The sequence below is a fragment of the Lissotriton vulgaris genome, chromosome 3_2 (genome assembly GCF_964263255.1).
Source record: "Lissotriton vulgaris chromosome 3_2, aLisVul1.2, whole genome shotgun sequence".
Lineage (NCBI taxonomy): Eukaryota > Metazoa > Chordata > Amphibia > Caudata > Salamandridae > Lissotriton > Lissotriton vulgaris.
Genome location: NC_141690.1, coordinates 61,648,786 through 61,668,887, shown reverse-complemented (window position 1 = coordinate 61,668,887; position 20,102 = coordinate 61,648,786).

Genomic DNA, 20,102 nt, shown 5'->3' with positions numbered 1-20,102 from the left:
TGTTAAAAAAAACCTCCTTAGATGATTTGAGCTACTCTATCCAAGAACCAAGGTGCGGAAGGCCTTTTTCTAGACGAATAGTGACATTTTTTAGGAGTAAGACTGTCCATGACTGCTAATAGCTATTGTGAAAGCTTGTTTGCAGCTAAATTAGCGTTTAGGTATTCCGAAACCTGGAAATCTATAGAAAGGTTAGCAACGTCCTCCTTGCTGATCCTGTTAAAATTTTGTTTATCAGCCACTTTAACATTTTCAGGATGGATGTTCTCAGCTGCTACTACCCTTAATTTAAACGGAATCGCAAAGTGGTCTGACCAAGCTAGCGGGAGGGGCTCTCCCACCCAAATCTGATGGTCATTGGAAAAGATCCCGTCTAGGGTGTGGCCCACTACGTGAGAGGAAGTGACGATAAGCCACAGCCGTTCATGTATTCCAAAAGGGTTTGTGTATCTTCACACAATGTCATAAAAGGAGAAGGAGGTGAAGACATTGAAAAACAGGTAGTGGCTCTAAATATTACAGAAAGTTGCAGACAAGCAGTTACTATGAAACTATTACAAAATGACCTCCCGGCAATGGGTGGAGATGTTACCTTTGTGGTTGAGGCACACGAAGCATTCAGAACAGAGGTATTCTACTCTTGGGTGAAAGTCCTGCCTGCAGATGCACACACACGTTGTTTCATGAATACATTGAAGTTGAACCACCTGATGAGTATTTCTCATGCATGAACTTAGAAGTTCTGTTGACAAGCCAAGAGCATATTAACTGGTTTAAAGGCATCCTACCCCATACCACAGAACAAATGAGACTTGTTCTGCTCAGTAGAGAAGGAGCAACCTGGCCGGTCTTAGCTTCTTATACACCGCATTCAGACATGACCATGACTGCTTTATCAGCATCAGGAATGAGTATTCTTTTTTTTTTTAATAATCAAATTTATTGATTTTATACAAAAACAAATTATAAACAGTACAGCAAGAATCTCAGATCCGTACATATGGCATTGTGTAAGCATGGACGCTTCTATGACAGTATATATTCAACATTGCACTTGTACAGCTTCAGGAATGATCTTAGGGAAGGGACATTAGCAATCACTCTAACATACCTAGCCATTTACCCCATACCCTTCGGTGCCTGGCTGGGCAGCTTCTAGCTTCGTATAGGGGAAGTTCTTAGGCAGCGCTCCAATCTAACCCTCTGTGCCATGTAGAAATTTTAGGTCAAACATGAGTTTTCCAAACCATCGCTATATCGCGTTTGGCCACTACTAGGGCAGTACCAAGAATCTCTTATCCGCTCTCGACCCATCCAACCCATATGTGATGCCCAATAGTATATGCAGTGGGTTGTGTGGGACCACCCATCCCAGCAACACCGTGAGCTCTGCCTCTAGGCCATTCCAGTAAGGAGTATTGTGTGGGCAGGACCAAACCATTTGAAAAAAATCTGCACGGCCGGTCTCGCAGCACGTACAGGAGGGGCTCGATGTAAGGCCTGCCCTGTATCAGTGGGTGGGAGTAAGATAGGAGGCGTGGAGATAGTATAGTTGAACAAAGCAAAGCCTAGCTGAGGTCGTAATACTTCTGGGAGCCATTAAGGAATCTCGCCAATCCTCATCCTCTAGAGGGCCCAGCCAAGCCTCCCATCTGGCTTTCAAGGAGTCGAGGGATATAGGACTGTTGTTCGTTAACGAGCGATATATCGGTGATAACCCCGTTTCCCTAGGTTCCCCATGGTGATTTAAGCTTAAAGGGGGCTGTGTTCTGGCAGGGACGTGCCCGGTAGCAGGTGGGAGTCTAGGGCATGAAGAAGTTGCAGGTATCTATAAAATTGGGATGGATGGAGTGAGTGTTGCGGTTGTAGATTTGCAAACGAGCGTATAGGATCACTGACCCACATGTCTCCCCGCAGGGTGATACCTGTGCGGTCCCAACTTTGGAAACCTTGTAAGCCACCCACGTCCGGCACCCATGTGCCGGGCCATAGAGGTGTTTGTTGCATCAGTTTGCCCCCCCATTGGGTGTGTTGTAGGGTGGCTTGCCATGCCAGGTGGACTGTGCAAGTTACTGCGGGGAGATCTTGGGGAATGGGCGATCGATACATCATGGCTTGACTTTGTGGGAAACCAAATTTGTGAAAATCGGTTCTATAGGCAGGGTCAGACCACCCCCGTTGAACCAATTATGCAAGACCAGAAGGCAGGTTGCAAGATAGTAGAGGTACAAGTTGGTGAGCCCCATTCTGCCGTCATAGGGCGGGATCTGGCAACATGAGAGCGCCATAAGCTGGCGACCATTCCAACGGAATCTTGTGATATGGCTGTCTATACCTCTAAACCAAGTTAGTGTGAACTGGAGCGGGGTGATCTGAATAATGTAGACGAACTAGGGAAGGATCATCATTTTAAAAAGTGCTATCCTCCCCAGTGGATTCAGTGGCAACTTTTGCCATTCCTGCAAGTATAGTTTGGTTTTGTAGGTTAGGGGAGTCACATTAAGTGCCCAAGCCAATTCAGGGAGGAGGGCTACCCAAATTCCTAAGTATTTTAATGGCTGCAGTCTAATGGGGATGGTGGACTGCCAGTCAAAGCACTCCTGTGAAAGATGCAGAGGGATTAAGGTTGATTTGGCCGGGTTAAGGTGCAGCCTGAAGCTTGTTCAAAGGATTGCAAGATTTGTAGGAATCTGGTGCCAGATCTTGCTGGGTTTGCAAGGTACAGCAGTACGTCATCTGCATAAAGGGCAATTTTGTTTTCATGCGATCCTGCCCAGTGATAGCCTTGGACTTTGGGATTCGTGCGGATGAAGTTTGTTAGGGGCTCCATCGCTAAGGTAAAACGGAGGGGGGAAAGTGGGCAGCCCTGTCGCATACCCCGTCCGATTGGAATGGTTTGTGAGAGGGTCTCATTGACCATCACTCACGCCGTTGGCATGGAGTAGAGAATGTGAATCATGTGACAGAATTTGGGGGCCCATGCCCATGGATAGCAAGACGTCCTCCAGGAAAACCCCAGTCAACTTAATCAAAGGCCTTTTCAAAATCTACCAGGAGAAGCACTAGGTATGGGGTGAGCTGTTGACGGTTGGCTAATGCCAAGTGCAGATGTCTCAAGCAGTGTCTGGTGCCACGCACAGGTATAAAGCCACATTGGTCGGGTTGGGCTAGCTTGTCGAGGTATGGTTTAAGACACTGCGCCAGGATTGTGGCATATATCTTGCCCTCTGTATTTATTAAGGATATGGATGATGAGGGTGGGTGCGTTTAGGGATTAGAACAATCGTGGCCATATCGGTCTCCGGAGGGAAGGATCCTGCCTCCAGAGGTTCGTCATACAGGGACGCGAGATGAAGGTCAAGTGTATCATGGTATGCTGAGTAATATTCTTGCAGGAAGCCATCTGAGCCAGGCGTTTTCCCATCCGCCACCAGTGACAGAGCGCTGTGCACCTCCTCGCGCATGATCAGGATTTCCAAAGCATCGGAGGCAGTTTCGGTGAGTCGCTGAAGTTGGAGGTTCCCCAGACTGACCAACTCCCACAGTCAGGTTTCAGGTTTCTGGTTTCTGGACGGCATATAGATTGAAATAGTATTTCTCAAAGGTTAGAGCCATCGCTTGAGGAGAGTGATGGATGGGGCCTACGGGGTCGTAGACCTCTGGGATGATTTGGTTTGCCAGCCGGTATGACACCAGTCGATGTAATATCTTCCCATTCTTGTCACTCCAGCCGTACACTCAGACAATGGAAGAGCACCACAGGAGTTTTGCTGAGTCAAGAGACATTTGTCTCAATTCGTCACGGATCAGGGACAATTGGCGCTTCTGAGAGTCGTCCGCTGATTCAGCTGTGTCTCTCTCAAGTTAGCAAGCATGAGCTTCAAGAAGAATGAGCTTTCCGTCCCTCGCCTCCCTTTGAGCTTTGAGGTGGCACTTAGCCAGACCACGAATCATGGCCCTACCAGCTTTCCATAGGATGCCCGGGGAGGAGACGGAGCCTTGGTTTGTGAGAAAGTATTGCTTGCCATTTTCATGAAGTGCTTCTCTGAAGTTCTTATCTTGGAGGAACCAGGCATTCATCCTCCACATCGGCGGCAAAGAGACGTGGCAGGGTCACCCAGGGTCAGGAAGACTAGTGAGTGGTCTGAGATACCTCGAGGGAGGATTTGTGTGTCTCTGACTCTGTGACAGTCCAGTGCTAGCATGAAAAGCAGGTCGATGCGAGAGTAACTACCATGTGCAGCTGAGGTATGCGTGTACTGGGATGCCCGTGGATTCTAAATGGACCATACGTCACAGATACTCATGGCTTCAGACCAAGTTGCCAGTTGTTTGGTGTGCGCGGTTCGCGGGGTGGACTGGACCCCTGTGGCTTCGTGTTCGGTGTGCATGACGGCATTGAAGTCGCTTCCCACCACAGTTGTACCATAGGGCAGAGAAGAGAGCGTCTTAGCTATCTGGTTGATGGTTTGTGTGTGGGTTGCTGCGGGGATGTAAACGGAGAGTACATTCAAGGTATCTTCACCTAGTGTGCCAGAAAGGTTACGAAGCGGCCATTGGGATCTTTGACGGCTTGAGCTGGCACAAAGGGTAAGGTGTGTTTCAGGAAAATGGCAATTCCAGACAAGCCCCTTGTGAAGCGGGGGTGCCAAACTCTATCAAAGCCATGCCTTGCAAGTAAGGGGCACATATTGCCCATCAGATGGGTCTCTTGGAGCATAAGAATGCCGGGCTTGTCTTTGTGCCTGTTTCAGGGCCACGGTTCGCTCAATCTTGTCTAACCGGCCAGTCGCATTCCACGACATAATGCTAAGTGAATTCCCCCTGGATATCATCATGTTGTGGGAGGTGGAGTGTAGTGGAACTCCCGGAGGCTGTGGTGCGTGAAGTGTGAAGCTTATCTGGTGAGGTGTGGTTACGGGCCATAGGACAGAATGCAGGAGCTGGGGTGCTGTGAACCTAAAAACCTGGAGCAACAGCCCAAACTCTACCCACCCCATCCTCCACCCTATACTTCAGGAACAGAAGCGTCTGTCGTCTCGAACTTATAAAGAAGAGTAAACTGGAAGGTGGTGGACCCCGCTGTTTGAAGGATCAAGGTGTACATCAGCAGAAGATTGGATTGGATTGAATTTCGCCTTTCTGCAAATGTCACCATATTAATGTTATGGGGTGAGGTCGCAGCGCCGCGTGAACTCTGAGGCGGGTATGTTCGGACTCCAGGAAAGATCAGATTCAGCAGAGTCTACAGTCAGGATCCTGGAGGAGGAGCACCCTGCAGGTGAATGATCTCGGGACTCGCCGCTCGTGGGGGGTGGGACTCCGGTGGTGGAGTCTGGTATTTGGATCTACGGGACCCAGTCCCCGGAGTACCCGATCTGGCCCTGTTTGTCTTCCAGCCTCCGCAGGACTGTGTGCATCCGTTCAATGGACCGAGTTGTGAAAGCCAGCAGCCTAAGACCCCAGGGTCATGGACTTAGTTTTGAGGATGAGGGGGCATTCCTCTGTAAGCCAGGTCCAGGCTGCCTCAGGGTTGTCAAAGAAGTATGTTTTGTCTTGAAAGACCACGCGTAATGTTGCAGGGAAGAGGAGCCGGTACTGCAGGTTGCTCCGTGCAGGAGCGCCTCTGGGATTGAACTTCCCTGGTGTAATCCGGAAAGATCATAATGGTATGATTTTGGTAGGTTACAGTTTTATGGATACAGGCTTGCTGCAGAATCCGTGCTATAATGGGTCTGTGTGGAGCATCCGGTGAAAGGCTTTGGAGCCAGGGAGCAGAGCGCTCGCTCAACGGCGAACCACGTTGAGAGTGTGCCAGCTGGTATCCAGGAGTAGACCCAATTTTCGATGAAGGACCCCATCGGGCCATGTTTAACTCCTTCCGGGAATCACACCAGACGTAGGTTATTGTGCCTGGATCAGCATCCTCCGCCCTCTTATGAAGTTCTTTAGCTTGGCCCTGTAGACGGACCATTTGTTGTTTTAGGGTAATCATGTCTTCATTGACTGAAGAAAGCAAAACCAAAGGAGATGATGGACAGAGTGCTGAACATTGCAAACACTCACCCCCAGTCAACTGATCTGGGTTTTATCCATCATCATTCTTTAGCTCACTCCACCACCCCTGTTCAGACATGGCCATATGCAAATCAGACACTGTGCCTAATGGGAACAGTCCAGCCCGAACAGCCAAGCCATGATTCCACTTCGGTGATCCTGGCTGGAGGTCTTGTCGGATCAAGGTCATGTCGACCCAGACCTCTCCGATCTTATTCTTGACGGAGGTTCGTGAGGTAGAGATTGCCTGTAAGGTCTTGCCGAAGTCCCCATTTGCCGGGGGTTGTTCTACTGCACCTTGAGATCGCGTCCCTTGATCAGTAACCATGTACTGATCCATGGTGTCTTTGGTCCTCGATCCCTCCCCATGTTGTGGTGGGCTGGGGCTGACTGGCAATTAGCACTAGTGTGAGCTGGAAACAGATGGTCCCCATGGGAAGAGGGCACTGGCTGATTCACCTTGGAGGTGTAGGAATCCGGTGGGTGTTCAACAGTCATTAAGTGTGGGGCAGATTCTAAGCGTTTCCCAGGTAGGGCTCTAGAGGGCATCAGGTGGAGTTGCAGTCCCACTGATGTAGAGTCACCGTGTTGCCCAGATCAGAGGAGGCTGGCCACGTCAAGGCGTCGGGGTCCGAGCACGTGCGTCCACAGGGGCGCGCAGCCTATAGAGATATTGACGGGTGACTTGCGGTTGCCCTGTCTCAGATTACAGCTCATGGTCATCAATTGTCCAGGTGTCAGGTCCAATGTGGTCGAGCAGCGGTCCGCCCAGGGCCAGCACCGGCTCCTCCCAAGGCAGAGAGCAAACCAATCTATCCGGCAGGGGTCCTCAACATCAAATAAAAATGCTTTTCAGCAATTTCCTGTGTTCAATAATGATGGATCAGGCTCTGACACTTCTGAATGACAGTGCCTGAGAGGGAAGGAAGATTGCATTCTTGGTTCAGTCATAGAGATAGACCAGAGTGGTCAATTCATGGAAGGGTAGGTGACTGGCCATCCAGTATAATTTCTTATTAATCCAGGTGCTACCAGATCCACTGCTAGAACTTTGGGAGTCCAAGACCTACCCCTCTTGGGAAAAAAGATACAAGTCACAGAAGTTTCAAATTACAAATCTAGTTTTGTCGCAGGGATTCCGTGCTCATACAGAACTGTGCATGGAGACTTGGAACCTCAGTGAAATAGGGTGGGCCAAAACTCACCTTAATACCCAAAATCCCCTACCAGACTAGCAACAGAGTCTCATTGGTTATCACAAACTCCCAATGCTTAGACAAACCAGAACATGGACTTAGTACACCTCAGGTAACGTGGAACACATGAACACTCTTTCGTTATACAATCACTTCAATCCAGAACAAGGAGTAAAAGAGGACGCGTGCATATTTGAAATATTTATTCACTAATGCAGTGTTCTCAAACGCAGTATCTTAGCTAGTACAAGCAAACATATTATAAGAAACAAAGTTATCAGCATAGTCACTAGTCCATAGAACACAAACGGTGAAAGCATGGTATTATGCTAAAACGAATAGTGTTTAATAACACCTAATTCTCACCCTCCCTAGCTAGTATATTATATTATATCTAAGAAGGTCTCTTTGGGTTTTAGCAGGGCGGCCCCATACCTCAAGATCCTAGTGGTAAGGGATCAAATCGTCTGCCACCAGCTCTCTGCATGCGAAGAACCATCAAGTGTGTTTGTATGCTTTTGTGCAAAGCAATATAAAAAGCGCCTAAAGCCAGAAATTGGCTGCAGCTGCATGTATGTTATGTCTAGGAACGTGCGAAGATAAGACCTCACAACAACCACTGTGAACCTTGAAGGTTTCTGCACTCACTGTACAGACACAGCTCGCCAAGCAAGGCTGATACCAGAGTAACAACATATTATTCTCGCATGAATCAAAACATTCTACTAGGCTCAAAGCTAAAACAACAGCTATGTGTCGTGTGCAGAAGCAGCAGAAAGGTAAAATGGCGTTTAAACTCTTAAAAACCTCATGCTAACTTAACACAGCATACAGGCAATATATATCTATATGACACCCTCCCTTGATCCGGGCACGGATAAGATAAGATAAGTTAAGATAAGGGACTCAATTTTGAAATGCAGAGTTCAATGAAGTATTCAGTTCAAATTCGACTAGGTGAGGAAACATAATTTAGTCCGCCCAAAAATCCCAAATCTCACCAGCATGACAATGTAATGACCACTGTTATAAAAAGCCAATAGGTCTGATATAAAAAATTGTCCATCATAATTTTGAAAACATTTTGAGAGAAGAAGACAAAAAATAAGCTTCATGATATCAAAGGTCTCAATAGGAGTCAGCCCAAAACTGAGTATGCAAAATAAGAAGCAACAGCTTCCAAAAGGAAGTCACTGTTATCATCCGAAAATAACTCAGCCATCCAATTCAATAGTGAGAAAGAACATACATGTTCTTCAATTACCGGAGCCTCTAGTACCATCAGAGGACAACTCAGTGGGTTTTCAATGAAGCTGCGAATATATTCCAACGACCCAAAACTCCATGCATCGCTGCAAAGGCCATAATCCCTCCGTCAGAACAAAGCAATTCATGAGTAACTAAGGGACTCATGCGATGATTAAAATCCACTTCAGGAGACACCAAATTGCAGAGACACAAATCCAGTGCCCAATCGAAATCGCAGCTTAGGCAATGAAAGACAGGCTGGACACAGGTGAAATAGGAAAATCGACACGATAATCCATATGCTGCACTTAAGGTGGCGAGTGGCAGCGCACCATAATATTCAAGCTTCCTGTTGCGAAACAGTGCGAACTGCGACAGCTCGTCTGCGAACACAGGACGGGCATCCATTTTGAATAAAACAAACGAGCAGCAAAAAGCCAGCGGCCAGCACCAGTAAAAAGGGAAATCCACCAAATAGGCTGGAAAAGATTGAATGGAAGAAAGCAGGAATGACTCCAAATATTTTTTGAAAAGAAGTCACAAGATCACTGCTCACAACTTTAAAAAAATGAGCCAGCCCCGAAGGGGAGGACGCGTTAAAGATTGTATGAATCAGCTCCCCGAAATATAAAGGCAGGTCAGTGTTTAATAAAGCATGCACTTCTGTGCGGGTGTTAGCTACGTGATGTACAAATGTTTCACAAGCAGATGTCAGGGCAACTTCTTTTTATGACAATAAGGCTCTTATTCTACTCATCTTATTGAACTCTGCCTTCAAGGTTGGAATCCTCGGCCAGATGGAAACATCCAAGTTCCCATGCGTGGGTGAATACAACACATTTTTACAGTAAACCACACGCTCACTGACTGTAACAACATAAGCTATGCCTTTTAATAACCCACAGCAATCCTCATTATTTAAAAGTAAATAACTACCGTTCGCTAATAAAGTGAACGTGGGGACAATCGGGGGCACGGGTGTACCTCTTAAAATACATGCTAAATTAAGCCGTTCCTGATTACAAGAGCCATGCAATTGTGTGTGTCTACACATTAATGAGTGATCTGGTGTTTCTGTGCACTCCTTCCCTTTCAGATACATTTCTTTTCCGTCCCTAAGGCATGTGAAAGGGAGTGACCAGGCATCATGTAAATAGGAGCTACCAAGAGGTTCATACCTACCAATAGCAAAATATTTCATGCAATTTGTAAACTGGAAAAGCGAAAAAGGTAAAGTTATTAACCTGTAGATAAGCCACGTACCAGTATTTGCCTCTGCCACTGAAAAGGGTAAAGACTCCAATCGTTCAATATGTAACATGGAAAAAGAAGCATCTCTCATTGAAAGCAAACATTGTTTTTCTTTCAAATTAAAAGGGGCAAATAGAGATGAGACATTGATGTAATTCCAAGGCACTTTTCCGTTTTTCAGTGTCTGCAGGGTCCATGCAAACTGCATAATAGAACACAATTGATTCTGACCAAGGTACAAAACAGACACTTCATCCTGTACAATTTCAACAACAGATGACACAATATTATCCAATGTGTAAATGCAGGAGGAAAGTGTGTTAATTCTGTTATCCACTACTGCAAGCACTTTCTCCAAATTAGCTTGATCAATAGCCCTAAGGCGGGTAACCGCTTTAATCTGTGATGTTTTCCAGAGTTCATTTTAAACGGCATAGATCCATCTTTTAGACCTACCTCCAGCCGGGCCTTTTATGAAGTCATTCAAATCAACCTCGTCAGTCAGTTTAGACAAATGCACTTTGACTGACTCCAATGTAGGGTGTTTGAGCCAATTCTGACACAATTTGCCTACAGAATAAGTGGTTACAGGATGGTCACTCTCGAAATGGGGATCCTCCCTGACCTGTGTAAAACCATCAGCTAGACCCAAAAAACAATGCTGGCACGAATCTGCACTTTTGTGCCACATCAACCTACAATTGGGTTCCAGACTGGATATGTTAAAGGATGAATTTAGCAATAGAGTTTGCAACTCTCTAATTGAGAATTTTGTTGAATTTTCCCAACCTGAATATTCTTCCAAATCAGGGAAGGAAGATGTATTTAATTTTTTCGAAGTAGCCAATCCAAAGCATGTTGTCTGTGAGATGGTAGAATTCAAAAACAACATATGATTTGGGATGAGACATGCACGGTGAAAAGCCTCAGTGCCTTGTACCTGCCAACTTTTAGAACCCCAAACTGATTTAAGGTCAATGGTTTCCTTCCAGAACTCGTAGCCACCAACAGCTAGCTGGTCTAGAAAGGACTTTGAGTACAATAACTTAGTATTGGTAAGTCTAACTTTGGACATGGTTTTTTCTGTCATTCTGAAATAAAATGAAGCGTGATTGGACTGATTAAAATCAGTAAAATAAGTGTACTTTTTCAAAAATGTACTACAGCTGCCTCTTAAAGGAGCTGGGCAATGCTCCCACTGCGTATAATTTACAGTACTCCTCCTGGAATTAGTTTTATGTAGGTAGTGATTGCCAAAATGTTGGAAGCAAAACAAATCACCATAATTAGCAGAATCTAAATATAAATCTTCAGCATCAAAGGCAGCATAATATTTCAAATCAGCAAACAAAGCCTCTACAGCCTGAACATCCTAATCATCAAAACGTATGTTTTGTTCAACCACATCCCCCATGTTAACTCTAAGCACATTAGGAACATTAATAAATTCAGTCGGGCCATGGATTTGAAATTTAACAGCATCCCAGACTATCCCATCCAGGACAGGTCATGCGGTGATGTTAACAAAAGCCAAGTCTCTCTTCAATCTGTGGGCAGAATGTGATCAGGAGTGGGGAGCCAAAGTTCCATTTAGATGTTGAATGCATGTTCGCTCCTCGACATAATGTCCATTGATGAATCGGAAAAATAAAACACAAAACCAATTGACATAAAAAGGTAGAGCGAAAAAAGCCCCAACCAAATATAAGTCCAAGGGGGAATCAAGAAATGTTTTTTAAACAAAGTCGCATAGGCCCTAAGCCTTGTGGGCTTCCCTGAAGTTTTCTGAAATAGTGTCAAAAGAAAATCTGGATTCTGTGGCTAAACGAGTTTGCAAATCAGGCATCGATAAGTCAGTTGGGTAGGTGTAGTCTGTTTTTTCAAGGTGAGTACCAGGTAAAGCACTCAATAAAGGACTTGAAACTGCAGGCATCTCAAGGGCCACCTCCGAAGCATGATCCGAAGCAGTGGTCATTACAGAATTTCTCACCATCGAAGGACATGAGACTGCCGGTGTCATGCTAAGAAGAATCGGCCACTGTGTGTATCTTGACATTGTCAATGGAGATATACCTGTTTTCTTTACGACCTGGAAGTGGTGGTAAAATGATTGTTCTTGTGCCCTTCACACCAAGCACGGGAACCGGAGCATGGTATGCGGGACCAAATTCCTTCTTGTTATCGATCTTCTCCCGAACCAGTTCTCCAACTTGGGGTAGCCAGCCAACTACCGGGATCGGCAACGCATCATCCGAAGTGGAGGGCAAATGTTCCTTTGCAAAACTGTCTCTTGTAGAGTCTCTAAAACATTGCAATGTTCATCTACGTCAAAGGAGGCAGCCGAACCAACCGAGTCTAGACGGTCATGGTCCGGGACATACATCTTGATACCAAAGAGCATTTCATATGGGGTCCGCCAACCCAGAGACCTTCTAGGGAGATTATTAAGAGCACGCTGCACACCATTCAGATGGGCCAGCCAGTTTCTGCCAGTGCCTATAACTTGAGCTGTCAGTGATTGCTTTAAATCACTGTTCATTCGTTCCACAACACTATTACCCTCAGGCTGTTATGGAGACGAAAACTTGACTTGGACCCCCATTGAAGCCATGGCATCCCTATATGCCTTAGAGGCGAAAGCAGGACCCTGATCGGAATGGAAGGTACCACAGGCAAAAATCCCTACGAAGACACGCAAATCTCTTATGACAGTTCGTGAATCAGTGCTGCGATGAGGCCACACCCATACACAGCGTGTGCATGAATCAACTGCTACTAAGATGTACTTATACGCAGTATCAGAAGAAAAAGGACCGCAGTGATCTAAATAAACACAACCTAATGGTTTATTGGAAATGAACAACTGTGTTTGGGGCGGACGCGTAGCAGTTGAAGGCCTAATCTGCTGGCAAATGTCACATTGAAGGACATAGTCCCGCGTCTGTTTGTACAGTCCCCGCCACCAAAAGCGTTCTTGTAATTGAGACACAGTGGCCTAAACAACCGCATGCGCAGACGCAACTCCTTCATGGGCCGCTGTGATCAGTGTATTTCTGCGATCCAAGTTGGGAATCAATCTCTCCCCAACATCAGGAATTTTCACGTAAGGAACCTTATCCGGACTTAAGTGGTATGTGTACTTCGAAGGGAAACCCGTAGGATATTTACCTCCCTTCTCAGTGGCAGCAACAGCTGCCAAGATATCATCATCAATCTTACATTTGGACAGTGTAACTGCTGCAACTAAATATGTCGATACTGCTGATTTTGCTGCTTCATCAGCAAGCAAGTTGCCAACAGCGTGAACTCCTACGCGCTGATGACCGAGAGTATGAATTACAAACACAAGTAGCAACTGCTCTTTAAGCTCAGCCACGCGGACCCAGATCATTTTATGTTTTATTGTGCTACCCTTGGAATCACGAAAATTATTCTGAATCCAAAAGAACAAGTTCTGATTGTAAGACTGGACACAGTAATAAGAATCACTTACGATTAATATCATCACACTAGGATCTGCGCACTCCAATGCAAGCATCAGAGCACGAAGCTCCGACAATTGTGCGGTGCAGTCCCCTAGGATCTGCGTGTGCACGACTCTCGACTTGAACCCAACGTTCACCATGGCACCTACCACAATGGCGCAGGCGGAAACGTAGGCGTGTTTAGAATCATGCGCAACCTGCGCCGAACCATCAGTGTATATGATGCAATGGAAATCCTCCAAAGGCCGCATAGCCAAAGGTGCAGGATGAACAAACTCATATTGCAAAAACTCCTGCGACCGTAAGGAGGCATCAAAAATGAATGTGACATCCGGAGACGTCAATGATGCTGCCCATTGTATCCACCGAGGGTGCAAAGCTTTATAACTAGGTACACTGGCTTTCGTAACTGCCTCCAAAGCAGGACACGGGGTATCCACCAACATGTATTTTCCCTGTGACAGAGCGCTTTCTTTCAGAATCGCCATCTGCACAGCCGTGAAAACTTTCTCCACAGTGGAAAATCGCATTTCAGCCGAAGTGTACAAGTGTGACTTGTAAGCAATAGGTACGGTGTCTCCTTCATTAAAAGTAAGGTATGTGAAACCCACCGTCCCAGGGATGATTCTTATCACCAGGTTGGTGTGATTATCACGAGTCAATAAGTATTTAGAAGCGAGCAGATCAGCCTGCAAAGATTGCAGTATAGCCAAGTGCTCAGGCAGCCAGTTCGATTTTGAAAATTCGGTTGTATCAAAGCATACAAGGGCTTGATACGCTGGGCATATTCAGGTATGTATGTCCTCCCGAAATTCAAAAAATCCCAGCAAAGACTATAACTTCTTCAGAGTTGTCGGAGCGCACAATTGTGCGCATTTCTCCAAGAAGTGAGGAGCTAATCCTCGACCTTCATTGTTGAACTCGTAGACCAGGAATAACACTGTGTACTATGCAATGTGCGATTTTGCAAAGTTGAATTTGTAGCCGAAGTCCGCAGAGCTACAAATTAAGATGTCAACTCGACACAGATGCTCCCACAGTTCATCGTCCGTGAGATAAATGTCATCCACATATGAACAAGCATCCGGGTCAACTCTCTCTAAGAGAGAGACTATGCGGGCAGCAAACACTCCAGGACTATTTTATAGCCCATCGGTAAACATTTGAAATGTTTTTGGACACCGCCGCAAGTGAAGGAGGTCCATTGGGAACTCAGACCATCCAAATGGTGGGCATAAAAACCATTGGAAATGTCAAGCGTGGTCTTAAACCGCTTACGTACAAGACTATCCACTAAAGCAGAGCTGTGAGTATTCTGTACTGCACAGGTATGGCAATGCGAGTATACATGCCGGTAATCCAATACCAAACGATGTGAACCGTCAGGCTTGGTCACAGTAAAGAGAGGGTTATTCATCGGTGACACACAAGTTTCAATCACACCTTGATATTCCAATTGTTCAAGGATTTCCGCAACGGAAGCCTTCGCTTCACGCTCAATGGGATATTGAGTTTGAGGCTGAGGCATAGACCGCAAAGGAATTTCGTGGTGTGGGGAAAATTTATCCCAACCACAGTGTGTACGGTACAGAGCCGGCGCAAGGGCTTTAGCCCACTCTTCTGCAAAATTCAGCGCATGCTCCTTCGAGACACTGTGCGCGAAACTAGGGAGGATTACCTCCTCCCCTCTTGGAGCCGCGAGCACAAAAGGTGGGGGCCAGTCAGCCTCCGCTAACAAAATGTCATAGGTAGTCGTAAGATTCTCCCAAAATATCCCCTCTATGGTACGTTGAATGTCACCTTCATTGAATAAGACTATTTCATAGAGTCTGTCAGGGGGAGCTACTCTAATGTCAGCTGTCTCCACAACAACATAACGGTCAGTCGCTGTCACCTTCAGTAGTGGACGCAGGGCCTCTCACACTATGGTAATCTCCGCCGCGCTGTCCAGCAAGATCAGAGCCCATGTTAGATTCCGAAGCTGGGTTCTCACTATCTGTGGCATATCTGTGTGCTGTTAAAGCAGCGACTTTCTTTTTCTGAAACTGGGGTCTCTTCGGTTTAGAATCGTCCTGCTTGCCTTTACCGTCTTTCGGGCGGGGCTGGTCAAGTCCTTGCTGACCACCCCGACCACTGCCGCCTCCTCCACCACCGGTTGGAAAGGCTGATGACTCCTGAAAAGAATGAGGAGAGCGTTGGTCAGAAACCTGAAAACAATCGGGTGATTTTATCATCGCGCGATCGCGCAAGTCATAAACACGTTCTGTGGGTGCAGACAATGGAGACGCAGGACGAGACTCCTGTTTCTGTTATTGTTGTTGCTTTCCCTGTTTTTGTTTTTTCGGCCAATTCTGTTTCTTGGTCTTGGGCTGGTCGTCATTTTCTGACTTCTGCCCTTGGGGTTGTTTGATCATTTTAGTGGAAAAAGACTTGAGACCCCTACTATTGGGGCCTACGGTTTTATAAGCCGCCACAATAATCCTCGCCAACTGCCGTGAATTTTTCGGCATCGGGAATCGCCTGCAAAGCATTGGCAACCTGAAAGTTCACCGCATCCCCCTTGATATTAGCAAGTATGAGATCGGAAACCACATCAAAGGTGCCACAGAGACGCATACCCAATTCAACTGCCGCCTCTGGTCCATGCTCATCCTGAACACGTTTAAGAACCGTCGGCAGGACAGTCATAGACGGAGTGCCGTAACACTTCGTGTAGACCGCCGCAAACGTCTTACCCCAGGTCTCACAGTCACCGATTTCAGGGGTCAAGTCTTTCGGTAAGCTAATTGTCAGAATCCTGTGTTTTTCACCAGGAGACGTGTTAGGAAATACTGCTTCCAGCTGGTCAAACTTCTCGGCAAGCCAGAAAGGAAAATCATCCTTTTCTTGGGGGCGCTTGCCCATCACAGGGTTGACCATAACGGGGCTGAGCTTCATACCGCCCTGCCCGGCAGGAAGCGCCGCACCACCCGGGGCCCCACCCGGGAGATTACGGGTAATGTATTGCACCAACGACCGAATAACGCTAATTGTGACTCAACCACTGTACATGCCCCGTGTTGAGGGTGAGGTGTTAATCCAGCCAGAACAGGCCAATTTGCGCCCGGAATGGACAAAGGACCTAACCTCGGAGCTGCTAAAGTATGGGGTAGGGCGCCAGCAAACCAAACACGATGCTGTCAAGTATCAATAGGTATCTCCTGTGCCCTATACAGGGTATATTCCAGTGGCTCAGCTGTGGGAGTGTACTTGTCGAACACACGAGTATCAGCGTTCACAGCCGGGAAGGTCACCCATGAGTAGAAAATCTCAAACGGGTAAGCCACCTCTGCACTCACCACCATAATCACTGCCATGCCATCCACGGGAACATTATAATTCTGCAAATGATTGTGCACCGGAATGCGGCTATGTTGCGCAATGTTCAACGCGGCCATAGTGACACAGAAAGAAAGAGGTACAAAGTAAACTTTGTAACACAACTGGGTAGTAATTCAAAGAACCCATTTTTGAAAGATTCAAGCTTGAAAGGCCCTCTGCAAACATAGGTAGGTTTGTCCGACACTACCGTTAACCAGAATCAATAGTGAAAGGGTTAAGGACCGAATGATGTACTACTCAAGTATTATGCAATAAGACCTCCAACGATTGGGCGCCATGTCGCAGGGATTCCGTGCTCATACAGAACTGTGCATAGAGACTTGGAACCTCAGTAAATTAGGGTGTGCCAAAACTCACCTTAGTACCCAAAATCCCCTACCAGACTAGCTACAGTGTCTCATTGGTTATCACAAACTCCCAATGCTTAGACAAACCAGAACATGGACTTAGTACACCTCAGGTAACGTGGAACACATGAACACTCTTTTGTTATACAATAATTTCAATCCAGAACAAGGAGTAAAAGAGGACGCGTGCATATTTGAAATATTTATTCACTAATGCAGTGTTCTCAAACACAGTATCTTAGCTAGTACAAGCAAACATAGTATAAGAAACAAAGTAATCAGCATAGTCACTAGTCCATAGAACACAAACGGTGAAAGCATGGTATTATGCTAAAACGAATAGTGTTTAATAACACCTAATTCTCACCCTCCCTAGCTAGTATATTATATTATATATAAGAAGGTCTCTTTGGGTTTTAGCAGGGCAGCCCCATACCTCAAGATTCTAGTGGTAAGGGATCACATCATCTGCCACCAGCTCTCTGCATGGGAAGCACAATCAAGTGTGTTTGTATGATCTTGTGCAAAGCAATATAAAACGCACCTAAAGCCAGAACTTGGCCGCAGCTGCATGTATGTTATGTCTAGGAACGTGCAAAGATCAGACCTCACAACAACCACTGTGTTGAGATAGCCTTGAAGGTTTCTGCACTCACTGTACAGACACAGCTCGCCAAGCAAGGCTGAAATCAGAGTAACAACATATTATTCTCGCATGAATCAAAACATTCTACTAGGCTCAAAGCTAAAGCAACAGCTATGTGTCGTGTGCAGAAGGAGCAGAAAGGTAAAATGGCGTTTAAACTCCTAAAAAGCTCATGCTAACTTAACACAGCATACAGGCAATATATATCTATATGACATTTTCATAGAAGGTTCCAGTAAAAATAGGTTCAATTGAGGAAAGTCCCCAATGTATTGTTATGAGACTCAAGACCTGCAAACTTGTTGGGGAGAGATTTATTGTGCAAGTTAAATTGCACAATTTATTTCACGTCGAATGGTGTGGAATTGCAGACCCATGATGAAGATGTGAAGTATAAAATGTCTCACAAAAAGACAGTTGTAGGACTGTTTACATGAATGACAATTGAATAATTAACCTCTGATTTGAGAGATACTGTGAATCCAGAAGTGTGGAATCTCACAGGAAAAGATATTGGACTGACTAAATGTGTAGAATCAATCAGTGTTGTATATACATAGGGGATCCCCTGCAGTAATGGAAAGTTCTTAAGGCAGGAAAAAGACAACTGTTACAATTCCTTTCAAACCATGTATATTACCTAATGCTGGTGTCAGGAGTGAATACCAGGGATTCGCCGTAAGAATATACTCTTCACTAACATCTCAGGAAAGATATCCTCTCGTATTTTATTTTGATGTATCCTTCATGCGATGTACAGAAGAATCTAAGAAATGTGGCTATCCTGATGAAGGCCTGTGAGCCAAACGCGCATAGAGATTTTCAGAGTATATCATTTACTCTAACTTTATCATATTCATCAATTGTCGATGACATTAAACCATTGGATTTTTCTGTCATATGTTGTATCTTGATTTATATAGGACAAGACAGGCTTGACTAGACACCTCCCAGATCAAGACCTGAACATTTTGGAATTGCAATATGTGTCTATCAGGTGTTATTTATGATTGTGGATTATTCTGTTGTTATATTTCAGAGCTGTATTTCTATAAATAATTATATATGTTATTTATGTGTGTAATATTTGAATAGTAAAAATAAAATAAGTTTATATTTTCTCTAATATTTATGTGCCCTTGAGCTCTGTTAACTATCAGACCAGTTATTGTACAGTACATAGACAATCTACTTGTGGCATCAGGGACACGCATATTGATCACCTTGCTGAGAACGGTCATAAAGTGTCTCCAGGTAAACTGCAGTACTGTCAGAAAGAAGTTCAATATCTGAGACACATAATAGAGAAAGGAGCTATAAAAGTGTTGACAGAGAGAATGGGAGCAATTCTTCAGATGAATCCACCTCAAACTCAGAAGGATGTCAGAATGTTTTGGGAAGATAATAGATACAAAATACTTCCTTAGTTGCAAAGCCTTTTTAGAGGCTGACAAACCAGGATGTGTCTGATCCCCTTGCATGGGACAACAACTGTTTCAAAGCCTTCCAAGAGCAGAAAGAAGAACGTTGTGCCCCAGCACTAGGAATGCCAGATTACAGTAAAGATATTACATTGTTTTTCAGTGAGGCGGAGGACTACGCTTTCTCACTGTTTACTCAGATGCATGATGATGCTCGAAAACATGTGGCCTACTTCTCGACTACCCTGGATCCTGTTGCGTAGGACTGCTCGGCCTTAAGATGAGATGGTTGCAGCGATGAGTACTAGTCTGGAAAAGAGCAAAGTGATGGGATATACTTTAACTGTAATGGTCCCTCACTCTGCACAACTTCTATTGACCTGAACAAAGACCCAATACATGACCCATGATAGTCTTACTAAATACGAGCAGAGACTTTTGTCATCAGAGAATATTGTGTTGAAGAGTTCAGTTCAGTTCAAAAATCAAGTTTATTTGGACCATTGTCCTTAAACAGATAAAACATTCTAAAAACAATTCATTGTCAGATAAGAACTTTAAAACCATATACACCTATAACTCATTAAAATTCATCGCACAGGGCTTTGATTAATCGCAGTTCATAGTTTGTTTAACTTTTTGCATAAAGCTCCCCAGAGCACAAGCTATATCCAAAGAAAACATTTCTGTTAGGAGCATACTTGCAGCAAGTCTATTATGGACACCATATTTTTTAAAATTGGACATAAAATCACCTTTCGAAGTTCTAAGAGCTTTGAACAGTCTAATAAAATATGCATCATATCACACGAGGTTCCCACTATAAACTTACAGTTTCCAGCGCTATCTATCATTTCTGATTTTGCTCTAATATTACCATAATAGGGGTTCAATCCAGATCTTAGTCTTAGAACTTCTCTCCTCAGCCATCTATTTGGTAATCTATCCATGTAAGGGAAGTGTATATCTTTTTGCCAGGCCTGGGCCATAAACTGAACAGACTTTTTTGTCGCCAGATAAGCTAGGTCCTCGGCTCGAGATCCCTCATATCCTACTTCCCTCAAGGCCTT